At 37.5% G+C, this 12,147-nt stretch overlaps 1 protein-coding gene across 4 annotated transcripts in view; it reads right to left on the bottom strand.

The window, feature by feature from the left end:
* The window catches only part of LOC140497550 (contactin-4-like), a 588,779-nt gene that overhangs the window by 212,961 nt on the left and 363,671 nt on the right, over positions 1 to 12,147 (bottom strand). The window lies entirely within an intron of this gene.

Raw genomic sequence — 12,147 nt, forward strand, 5'->3', positions numbered from 1 at the left:
CTCTCTCTCTCTCTCCCCCTCTCTCCCCCTCTCCCTCTCTCTCCCCTTCTCTCTCTCTCTCTCTCTCTCTCTCTCTCTTTCTCTCTCTCTCTCTCTCTCTCTCTCTCTCTCACCTATTCATTCTGTTGTGCTCCAGTCATGCAACTTCAAATGCCCACTGAACATTTTAAATAGAATGTCCAACAGGCACCTCAACTTATCTAATAAAGGATTCATTTTCTTTTCCCCAACTACCATCCATCCTTTCAATCACCAAGGTAAACTTTAGTGTCATCCCTCACCCCTCACTCTCATCTTACATCTGTTTCTACCTCCATAACATCTCTCCAACTTGTGTACTTCTCTTAACTCACTATGGTTGAGGTCTTGCTGGGTTTTAATTTTGTCAGCTATAAAATGAGGGGGGTGGGTTAAATGACTTCTAAGGATTTTTACAGCTCTTGATCTATGGTTCTGTGATCTTATAATCTCCCTGTCTGAACTTGGTGTCCCTCCTCCTCAACTGAAGTTTCTCTTCATTCAAATTCTGTGGTTTGTAGTACTTACCTGTGGGACCAAAAAAGCTAGTGATCACTCTGCCTTGGAGAGATAAAGGTAAATCTAACTTACTAAAGTAAGTAAACTTTCATAAATTCCTCATCTGCCTAGATATGGTTCCTGGTCTTGAGGAGTTTACAATCTTTTCAATTTATCATGGCCATTCACCATTTTGGTAAGGATCTTCAAGAACAAGTCAACTAACTCCCTTCCCTTTACACAAAAGGAAACTGAGGCTCAAAGTTTAAACTACTTTTCACAGGTCAAATAGCTGGGAATAAAATCCAGGTCTGCTAGCATCCTTCACACTTATATCAGGCAGTGTCCTTCATTCAAATATATCCTTGCTTGCTCTGAGTGAGTAGATATTTCTGTGCACTGCAAATTATCTATTCTCATGATCATTTTAAAACATAGTTTTTCATAAATATTTTTGAATGAAAATATTAAACTCTGATGGCAATTTTGTCACAATTGACCCAGTAATAGTTCTGCAAGGTCTACATGCCAAAGAGATTAAAGAAAAGGACCAAGATGTATAAGAACATTTATAGTAGCTCTTTTTGTGGTGGTAAAGAATTGGAAATTGAAGAGATGCCAATCATTTGGGGAATGATTGAACAAATTATGATATATGTTCGTGATGGAATATTTCCATGGTATATGAAATGAACAGAAGGAAGGTTTCAGAAAAACATGGAAAGACTTACATGAACTGATGCAAAGTGAAGTGATCAGAACCAGAATAACATTGGACACAATAATATTGATATTATTTAATGACCAACTATGAACGACAAATATTTTTAGCAATAGTGATTCAAGATGATGTCTGAAAGACTTATGATGAAAAATGCTATCCATCTTCAGAGAAAGTACTGATGGAATCTGAATGCAACTCAAACCATTCTTTTCTTAACTTAATTTTTCTTTTTTTTCCTTTTTGTTTTTGGCCTGCATTTTCTTTTGCAATGTGGCTAATATGAAAATATGTTTTGCATGGACTGTGCATGTATAATTTATGTCAAATTGCTTGCCTTCTCAGGGAGGGGGAAAGGAAGGGAAAGGGAGAATTTGGATCTCAAAATTTGAAATGAAACAAGTAATAAAAAATTGTTTTTCATGTAATTGGAAAAAAAATTAACTTTTAAAAATAAACAAATTCATGTCCTGTGAATCCATGATTAGTATACTTTCCACTACATATCCAACACAGGATCAGACCCTGGCTTAGTTGCTGGGTATGACCTGCCAAGACACATTATTGCCAATGCTAAAGAATCTCAAGTTCATAGAACTCTTGGCACATGTGTTAAACAAAAGCACATATCCACAGAAGTATTGTCATAGATTTAGGATAGTCAGGAAAAGTTACCAGTGAGGGGACTCTTCTCCCTCTTTCCCTTCTACACCAAATATGGGTCACCTAGACCCAGTCTAGGATAGAGAGGCAGGAAGTACCACCAGTGATGGCACCTAATAGGGAAGAGCTAGAACCCATCTACATTCCCCCTAAATCTTCCTGCCAATGCCTCCATTCTTTTTGCCCCTAGCTGAACTCCCTCCCCATGAACTCTATGGTTCTCCAGATCTTAGCATCTCCTTTATTATTGTTATATTGACATTATTAATTATTGTGATGATCAATATATTATTATATATGTAAGAGCTCTAGACACTGCCATCCATATTACCAGAGTATCTTAGAAGTTCTGACTCATGTCTTCATATATATGTATATATGTGTGTATATGTATACATAATATAGATATGAAATATGTGTATATGTATACATACCTACACACATATATGTATATACATACATACACACATATATGTATCTATACACACATATATGTATATAAATGTGATCTCCCCCAATTGGACAGTGAACTCCTTGAGAACACAGACTCATTTTTTCTATTTGTATCCACAGTGCTTGGCACATAATAGGAACTTAATTTTTTCATTCATTCATTTTGGTACAAAATGTGGGAGGGGGACTTCAAATGAAAAAAAGGCTAACACTATATATCCACAGCTATATAAAGAGGGATCAAGTGAGATCATATATGTATATGTGTGTATACACATACATACACAGAGCACTGTATTTCAGTTATTGTTATTTAATTCTTACTATTATTAACGAACAAAAGAACTGTTTATAGGGTCAAAGTAGACCACATAGGCAGGGATAGAAACTGGACCCATAATTTCACTGGAATAGGGAACTCCTGAGTAAGGAAGCTTCCTTTACTGATGTAGACCAGAATCTTCTCTGCCACTTATGGTCTAGAGTTACCTAGAGCAATGGTATCAAGCACATGTAGTATTGGATCTTTGCAGGTTGCATACTGATGTAGAAAACTACAATAACATTATCTATGTTAGGTTGTATTTCTATTTTGTTAATTTTCCCAAATGTATTTCAGTTCTTGGGAGCCTATGGGCAGACACCTCCAATGAAATGTGTTGGCAGTGGTCATGAAGCCAGTATATGTCTGAAACAGAACTTGACCCTTGATCTTGCTGGTTCTGAGTCAGATCTTTGACCATTGTGCTATATGGGGTCTCAGATGTATATTTAACATGTCTCCTAGGGGCCTCTAGGTGGTGCAGTGGATAGAGCACCAGTGCAAGAGTCAGGAGGACCTGAGTTCAAATCTCACCTTAGACACTTGACACTCACTAGCTGTGTGACCTTGGGCAAGTCACTTAACCCCAATTGCCTCATCCTGGGTCATCTCCAGTCATCCTGATGAATATATGGTCACTGGATTCAGATGGCTCTGGAGGAGAAGTGAGGCTAATGCCCTGCACAGCCCTCCCTCACTCAAAACAAAGTCAAGTGCAAGTCATGTCATCATTTCTCTGATGGCATGGTCTTCTTTGGCAACTAAGGACGAACACACACCAACCTGTCTCCTATTTCTGTAACATGGGAAAGTAGGAAGTATCACTGAAATCTCTTTTATCAGTTGAATTTACATACACTACTGGAGAATATGGCTAGATTCCTCTCCTACCCCTCCCCTTTAGAAAAGTGGTTGGGAGCCCTTGTGTTGTCTCTCCTTGAAGGAGATCTTGAAGGTGTTCATAACAGGGATCAGACTCACTAATTGTATCTGAGGGGAAACATATTCTCTTCTTCTGGCTTTCCCCCAACCCCCTGTCCTTTTTTTCTTTCCTTCTTTTCTTCCTCCCCCTTTTTCTCTATGAGGGGGATGAAAGCCCTAGATATACTCTTACTCTCATATTCTAACCAAGAGTTTCACCATACCCAACAAGAATAGTCCAGTAGCATCTTGAACTTGGGCTATGAACTTTAATGCTTTGTCTTGTCCTCACAGGGTATATTGCTTGCATATGGCTGCCTTCATTTCTATGCCCAATTTTACATCTGTGGGCATTTTCTCATTACCCTGGAGTCCTGCTATACATGTGTCTTCTCTGTCTATGTGCGGTAAAGGTAAGCTATTGTAAAAGCTAAACTACTTTAGCAGTTGACCAAATCGCTATTTTGATGACCTATGATTTGCATATTTGCCTCTAGACTTAAATTTCCTTCAAGTGATCAAGCTATAGATTTTATTCTAGATGCTTCATAAATGTATAGTCTTGTTTTCAAAGAAGATCCAATATGCACATAAGCTGTTGGGTGAAATCAGTCAAGATTCATTATTGTCAAAGCTAAAAGATACTAAATTTATGAGAATCTTGGAATGTCTGCAAAAGAAACACATGCCCACTCAAGTACTGGTAAATTTCTGGTGGAGGATGTTGGCATAGAAATGGAAAAGAAAGGAGTTCCACTAACACCAGGCAATGTGAAAAAAGAGAATTACAATGCCTGTTCCCTGAAGATATCAGGGAATCTTCTAAGAGTAAATCATGTGCCATAAAAGCACATTTTTGGAGGAGACTCTGGAATCTCAAAGGCAATGCCACTGAAACACAAATTCTGACAGATCCTATCAAGTGGAAAGGCTTCAAATTCAAGTTCACTGGCTGACTATATGTCTTATCACATCAGCATAGATATGACCAGGGAGGTTCTTCATCAGGCTGGCCCTAAGGTGCTTAACTTTTCAGTAATACTCAAAGATGATCTCCTGAATTATAAAATGATTACAATCTGTCCCATATCAATGAAGTTACAGATCCTTACAGTATAAAGGATACATCATGTAGAATTTAAAAAAATTAAAATTAGAGGCATAATTTAAAATCATTCTATCTTCTCCAAAAGGACAAGGTATCTCTCCCTTCACCCCTGCCCCTTGCTCAATGAATCAAATGCACATTCTCTCTACTCATCTGACAAACTGTCTCTTTCCTGCTTCCGGTGGCTACAAGGTGATTTGAGCTCTGTGGCAGAAGTTGATGGTCAAATGAATATGAGATATGGAGACAAAAGGCACCTGAAAAAAAGGCCTGGGTTTTCTTTCCAATGAGTTTGCCAAAAACAAGACAAAACAGCGTAGATTATTCCCCACACCAGAATAATTGAGATGTTAACAACCTAGCCAACCTTCTGACTTTCTCTCTCATGTTAAAGAAAAGAACCTGGGTTACATTTGAATGATTTCTTGATTGAACTGACCCAGGGCTCATGCGTCACATATATAATATAATTTCTAGTAGAAAAAAGAGGTGAATATATTCTAGGAATTGATTATCACCCTAGAAACTACCTAAAAAATTTAATGGAATTCACTTAGGAAATCTGAACCTCTTTGAGACTTCTATGCCTGATATCTCTGATATCTTTCTTTCACTAAGATTTTAAGGTATTTGAGCCCAGGGTCAGGGACTATATTACACTGTCAAGAACTATCAAAACAGAGATTAATTAATATTAGCTAATAATCATGAGGGAATCAACTGGGTTGGTAAAGAGCATCACTCATCATCATCATTAATTGACAGTTCAAGTGTGCTTTCTGTGTTTGCAAAGAGCTTTTCTCACCACAATCCTAGAATATATTTAGTTCAATCATTATGTCCATTTTGCAGAGAAAGAAACTAAGTTCTAAGAATACTTAAGTGAACTGCTCATGGTCAAAGACAGTAAACCATAGAAATGGGATCCAAATCCAGTTCTCCTGAATCCCAAAGTCAGCACTCCATCTTCTGTATCTAGAGCTGGAAATCATTTAGATCAGGGTTTTTAATTTAATTTTTGATTTCTAGAATAAAACAAGAATTTCTATAACATGATATAGTAAAAAAGATGATTGCACATGGAACTGCAAGTCTATTATGTACAACTTGCTATTTCTTTAAAATATGTAATAAAATTATCATGTAAATTTCTTTTTTTCCTTCCCTTCTCCACCCTAGAAATGGCTACTGTTAGACACAAATATGGATACAAATGTAAAATCATTCCATACATTCTTAAACTGGGATCTGTGAACTTCTTATAAAAAATACCACACTAACCATATTTCAGTGTAATTGGTTTCTTTTGTATTCTCTGTATTTATTTTATGCATTAAAAAGCAAGCCTCACCAGACTGCAAAGAAGTCCATGGCACAATACAAGTTAAGAATGTCTGCTGTAGACTACTGCTGTCCTTCAGGCCAAGAAAAGTGAAATGGTGAAACCTAGGGTCCCCAGGTAACAAGTTGCAAAGCAGGAAGTTGGGGGGGAGTAGAATTCTCTCCCCAAGTCTCTCCCCAAGTCTCCAAACTCCAGCATTAGTGTTCCTCCTTCGTTGGTATCATGAGGTTAAATTGATTCCTGCTTTCTAATGTTCTTTTGAAATGGGATTGGGTATTGCATTTTGCCAAAACCTTTTTCTGCATCTATTGCCATAATCAGATGATTTTATTGTTTTTGTTATTAATATTAAAAGTTTTTTTTAAACCTGAGCAAAGATATAATGCTTTGGAGCATTGGATTGCATGAAAAAAGTGCTATCAAATTCCTGCAAAGTTGAACGAAGAATCAAAGAATAAATTCTCTTGTGTTGAAACACAGAAATATATGTAATACTCTGTTTTATTTCCCGAGGGACTTCCATGCAATATTTATACTTATTCAAACTTGACAGATTTCTTTTGATAAGTTTTCACATACTAATTGCTCTAGAAAGAAGAGGCAGTGCTTGTCCCAGAGGCAATTTGTAACATCTGAGTAAACAGACACTTGAGCATGAGGATGAAATGGCTATTGGTGCTTCAGATGCCTGATTGGAAAAAAAAAGTGATGGTGGTGATGACAAGTTAGATGCCCACCAGGGCAGAGGGTCTTCTCAAAGCAAGTGATAGCTTCATACTTTATTTCTTTGAGAGTTAATGTTAAAATTCCTCTCTATATGGATTTCTTTTTCTATGTCCCGTATGGCTAAAAAGAATTTGATCATTTTAAAAGCAGAAATGTTAAGATCCTGATTTAGGGCACTGTTTGGTGAACACAGTCGCCCTGTGACCATTACCGTTTGACTGAAATTATATCCCCAAATATATCAAGTACATATTATGTGTCTAAGAGAAATATGGGCAAATAAGTGTCAGAGGTTGAGAATGCTGGAAAGGAGGAAAGCTGTGTGCTCCAGTCTGTGGAAGCATTGAGCTGTTTGTAGCTGTCAGTAATTCCCTAGGCTTACTTAAGGATCATAAAATCATGGATTTAGGGATTATTTAGGAACCATAGGATCATGGCATTAGAGATAGAAAGGACCTCAGGGACCATTCCTTTCATTTTACAGCAAAGGAAGCTGAGGCACAGAGTGATTAAGTGAGTTAAGTTAAGGCAGAGTATTAGAAAGAGAGATTTGTTTCCAAGTCTTCTGACTCCAGAACCAGTATTTCCTCCAGTATACTGTAGTGCCTCCTTAAGGTCATTATATCCAACCTCATTTTACAAATGAGTACATTGACACCCAGAAAAGTTAAGTCTATTGCTTGAGGTCATAAAGGCAATAAATGATAAAGCCAGGAGTCTAATCCAAGTCATTGACTTCACATCCAACTCTCTGTTCACTTCTCCATGCTGTCACCTAGACTGGCGTTGGTCATCTTGGAGTTTGGAAACTGGTCTGGTGGCAGTTGAGGAAAGAGAGTAAATGGAAAACTGATGCTGTTGTAGAGAGTGGGAGTGGATGGAGGAGCATTGGTATTGAATGTTTAGGTGCATGAAGTTTAAGTGGAGGGGGAGGAATAATTTAGGAAGAGTGAGTCAGCTGCACAGAGACAACGGTGATATCAAGGGGAACAAAATAGAAGAGGGCAGCTAGGAGGCATGATGGATAGAGCACTGGGTTGAGAATCAGGAAGACTCATCTTCAGTTCAAATTTGGCCTCAGGTACTTCCTAGCTGTGTAATTCTGGGCAAGTCACCTAACCCTGTTTGCCTCAGTTTCCTCATCTGTAAAATGAGCTAGAGAAACAAATAGCAATTCACTCCAGTATCTTTGCCAAGAAAACCCCAAATGGGGCCATGAAAAGTTGGACATGACTGAAATGAGCGAACAACACAATGACAAATCAGGAGAAGAGGATTGTTTATTTTTTCTTCATCATTTTCTTTTAAAAGATCCTTTGTTGAAGGGATGCTCTTCTGGGAAGGGGAAGGTCTTCATTCCTGACTCCTTGAACTTTGTCTACAATCTTTCCCTGCCCCGTCTCTACACTTTGCTTTTTCTGCTTCCTTTGATATGTTGGCTTCTCTCATTAGAATATATAAACTCCTTGAGAGCAGGGACTGTCTTCCTGTTTGTACTTAGCACAGCAGGGCAGCTTGGTGGCACAGTGAATAGCGTTCTGCACCTGGAGTCAGGAAGATTCATCTTCCTGAGTTTAAAACTGGTCACAGACACCAGCTCTGTGACCCCAGGCAGGTCATTTTTAACCCTGTTTGCCTCAGTTTCCTCATCTGTAAAATGAACTGGAGAGATGGCAAACCACTCTACTGTCTTTGCCGAGGTCATAAAGAATTGGATGGGACTGGATAACAACGATAACAACACAGTGCCTGGTGTACAGTAAGCATTTAAATGTTTGTTGCCTCGATAAAGGGAGATATTTAAAAGTGCAAAAACAAAATATATCATTAATACATATATATATACATACACACACATATATACATGTGTGTGTGTGCATGTGTATATATGTGTGTAAAAACAAAAGAGAGTAGAAGACTTGGACACAGTGTGTTCAAGAATGAGTACTAGAGTAACTAGGGCCTTGGCTGTGCCCAGCTCTGCATTAAGTCCTGCCCTGAAAGGAACTAGAGGAAGGGGACTGTTAAGGAAAGAGGACGAATGGAAACATTTCAGTTCCCACCCCAGCCATACAACAAATTTAAACCAGCACAGAAGCTGAAAAAGATTTCAGCTTTGTGCCACTTATCTGAATCAGGCATTTCCGGATCCTTCATAGGTTCTACAGGGAGGGGAAGGGATGGGGGACAAGAGAATTTAGAGCATAGGAAGTGAATAATGGGAGCGTGTCTGTGAGTTACATGCTCATGAGCATGATTTATATACCTGTGACAGCCACTTGCTCCCCCCACATCTTATTTATAATTCAGTGTGGGGTACATTATACTAAGCTATACCCTAATGAAACAGAATATGTGAGGTATGATGTCTGAAATATTTCCTTTACGGTTTGCCAAATTGTGATTCTAGGTATCACGACCACTACTAGTACTCCTAGTCTCTTGGACTGGCAGTTCACTCCTGTAATCCTTGCTCCTCTGGGGACGGTGGAGAGGGGGAAGGAAGGGGGAGGACTGAGGCTGGTGGGTCACTTGGGCTTGGGGGTTCTAAGCTTCAGTGAGCAAAAGTGAACTGATGTACACATTAAGTCCTGTGTCAAAGCATTGAGCCCCAAAGGGTATGGGGCACTGGATCCCTAAAGAGGGCAAGCCCATTACAGAAAAGGTCAAAACCCCTGTGACAATCAGCAGTAAAATCAGGTCCATGATTGGTAACCACACTTTCAGCCTGAGAAAGGTAGGAAGACCTAGTGTAAAACAACAACAAATGACATTTATGTCATAAATGACATTTATATTGGGTTTACAAAGCAGTCATTTGACCTTCTCATCAATCTTGTGAAGTAGTTGCTACTATTAACCTGCTTTTGTAGAAAAGGTAACAGGCTCAGAGAAGTCAGGCAACCTGTCACTTAGGAAAAGTCTGGCATGGCATTCAATACACCTGACTCCTGACTTTTGAACTCACTACAACATAGCTCTTCTTAGTATATTCAATGTGGAGCTCATAGAAGAACTAGACTGGTTATTTCACTGAGGTAAGGAGCTCCTGGGGGAAACTTCTTCTATCAATGTAGGTCAGCACATTCTCTGAAATATATAGATGTAGAGAGACATACCTAGAGCACTTTGACGTTAAATGACTTGCCCAGAATCTCAGAGCCACTATGTTTCACAAGTGAGTCTTGAACTCAAGTCTTTTCTGCTCTGAGGCCAGTTCTCTTTCTGCCTATCCCACACTGCCTCTCTTCTATACACCCATCAATTAAGAATTGGAAAGCCTCTTTGGAAGACATCTAGCCCAAACCCTTCACTTTTCAGATGAGAAAATTAAGAACTAGAGAGATTAAATGTCTTGCCTAAAATTATGCATTTCATAAGTAGAAGAGATAAGATCTGACCCCAGAAACCAGATTCATCACTCTTTTCACTATAGCTGGCTGGATCCTGCTTTTGGTTAGAAAAATAATTTTTATTGTACATATCACAATAGACTACTTACTTCCCAACTAGCAAACCACTAATTCTCTCTTCCTCTTTCTTCCTTGTATTCCCACTCCCACCATGTTTAGGAAGAGACGTTTGTTTTGTTTATTTGTTTTGGTTTTTTTTTTGTCCCAGAGCAATTGTTTGCATCTTGAATTTCACCAAAGATCTAGAATCCTGGGACAATGGATACCATTATGGCATGAAGCAGGCAGCCATTAAAAGTGTACTTGTCACCAAGTAACATAACTGCATTATTAAATGCAAATTATATAAAGTCCAAAATTACATCATTATAATATTATTTTCACTATATTAGTATAATATTGTGAGATCCCTGCACTTTATAATTAGCATTATAAAATGTTAACTTTTTCATACTTAAAGGCAAAACTATAACAACTTTGTATAAAGATAGCACATCAGATTTACATTCATATATATATATACAGACAGATTTTACTAACTAGTAGGAATATTATTATTGGATAACATTATTGAATATTATTATAATAAGTTATAAATGAAATGTAATTTGCCCCTCTCTTTTGGTTAATTTCCTTTATAAACATCCTCCAGTTTTCTAATAGAAGAAAAGTAGCACAGCACAACACGTAATTTTGGAATATTTTTATGTTGCTTCATATTGCCATTTTAAATTCAAGTTTGCTTTTTTGGCATCACTGGCTTGCTGACTACTAAAAAGGAAGAAAGGAGGGGTATACGAGGAAAAAGGAAGAACCCTGACGACAGGCTCAAGCTTTAGCTATGACATCTATTAGTTACCTATGTGATCTTGGGCACAAGTAAGTCATTTTATTTTTTTTTCTAATTTTCACTTAATAGTATTTTATTTCTTTCCAATTACATGTAAAATAGTTTTCAACATTCATTTTTATAAGATTTTGAGTTTCAAATTTTTCTCCTTCCCTCCTCAGTCCCCTCCAAGAGAGCAAGCAATCTGATATAGGTGGTTATACATCTATAATCATGTTAAACATATTTCTACATTAGTCATGTTATGAAAGAAGAATTAGAACAAAAGAGGAAAATCAAGAGAAAGAAACAAACAAAAAACACAAAAAAATAAAATAATATGCTTCAATTTGCATTCAGATTACATCGTTCTTTCTCTGGATGTGGATAATATTTTCCATCATGAGATTTTTGAAATAATCTTGGGTCAATGTTTTGCTGAGAAGAGTTAAATCAATCATAGTTGATCATTGCACAAAGTTGCTGTTACTGTGTACAATGTTCTCCTGGTTCTACTCACTTCACTCAGCATCAATTCATGTAAGTCTTTCCATGTTTTTCTGAAACTCTGCCTGTTCATCATTTCTTATTGCACATATACATTCACATACCACAACTTGTTGCCATTCCCCAATTGATGAGAATTCCCTCAATTTCCAATTCTTTGCCACCACAAAAAGAACTGCTAAAATATACTTGTACATATGGATCTTTTCCCCTTTTTTACAATCCCTTTAGGATACAGACCTAGTAATAGTATTGCTGGATCAAAGGGTATGCATAGTTTTATAGCTGTTCCAAATTGCTTTCTAGGATGGTTGGATTAGTTCACAATTCCATTGACAATGCATTAGTGTTCCAATTTTCCCATATCTTCTCCAAATTTATCATTTTCCTTTTCTGTCATATTGGACAATCTGATAGGTATGAAAAGGTACATCAAAATTATTTTTTAATGAGAACTTTTGTAATCAATAGTGATTTAGAACATTTTTTCCTATGGCTATAGATAGCTTTGATTTCTTCACCTGAAAACTGCCTGTTCGTATCCTTTGACCATTTATCAATTGGGGAATGAATGGCATTCTTATAAATTTAATTCAGTTCTCTCTATATTTGAGAAATGAGACATT

Source organism: Notamacropus eugenii, chromosome 3 (genome assembly GCF_028372415.1).
Source record: "Notamacropus eugenii isolate mMacEug1 chromosome 3, mMacEug1.pri_v2, whole genome shotgun sequence".
In the NCBI taxonomy this organism is placed as follows: Eukaryota; Metazoa; Chordata; class Mammalia; order Diprotodontia; family Macropodidae; genus Notamacropus; species Notamacropus eugenii.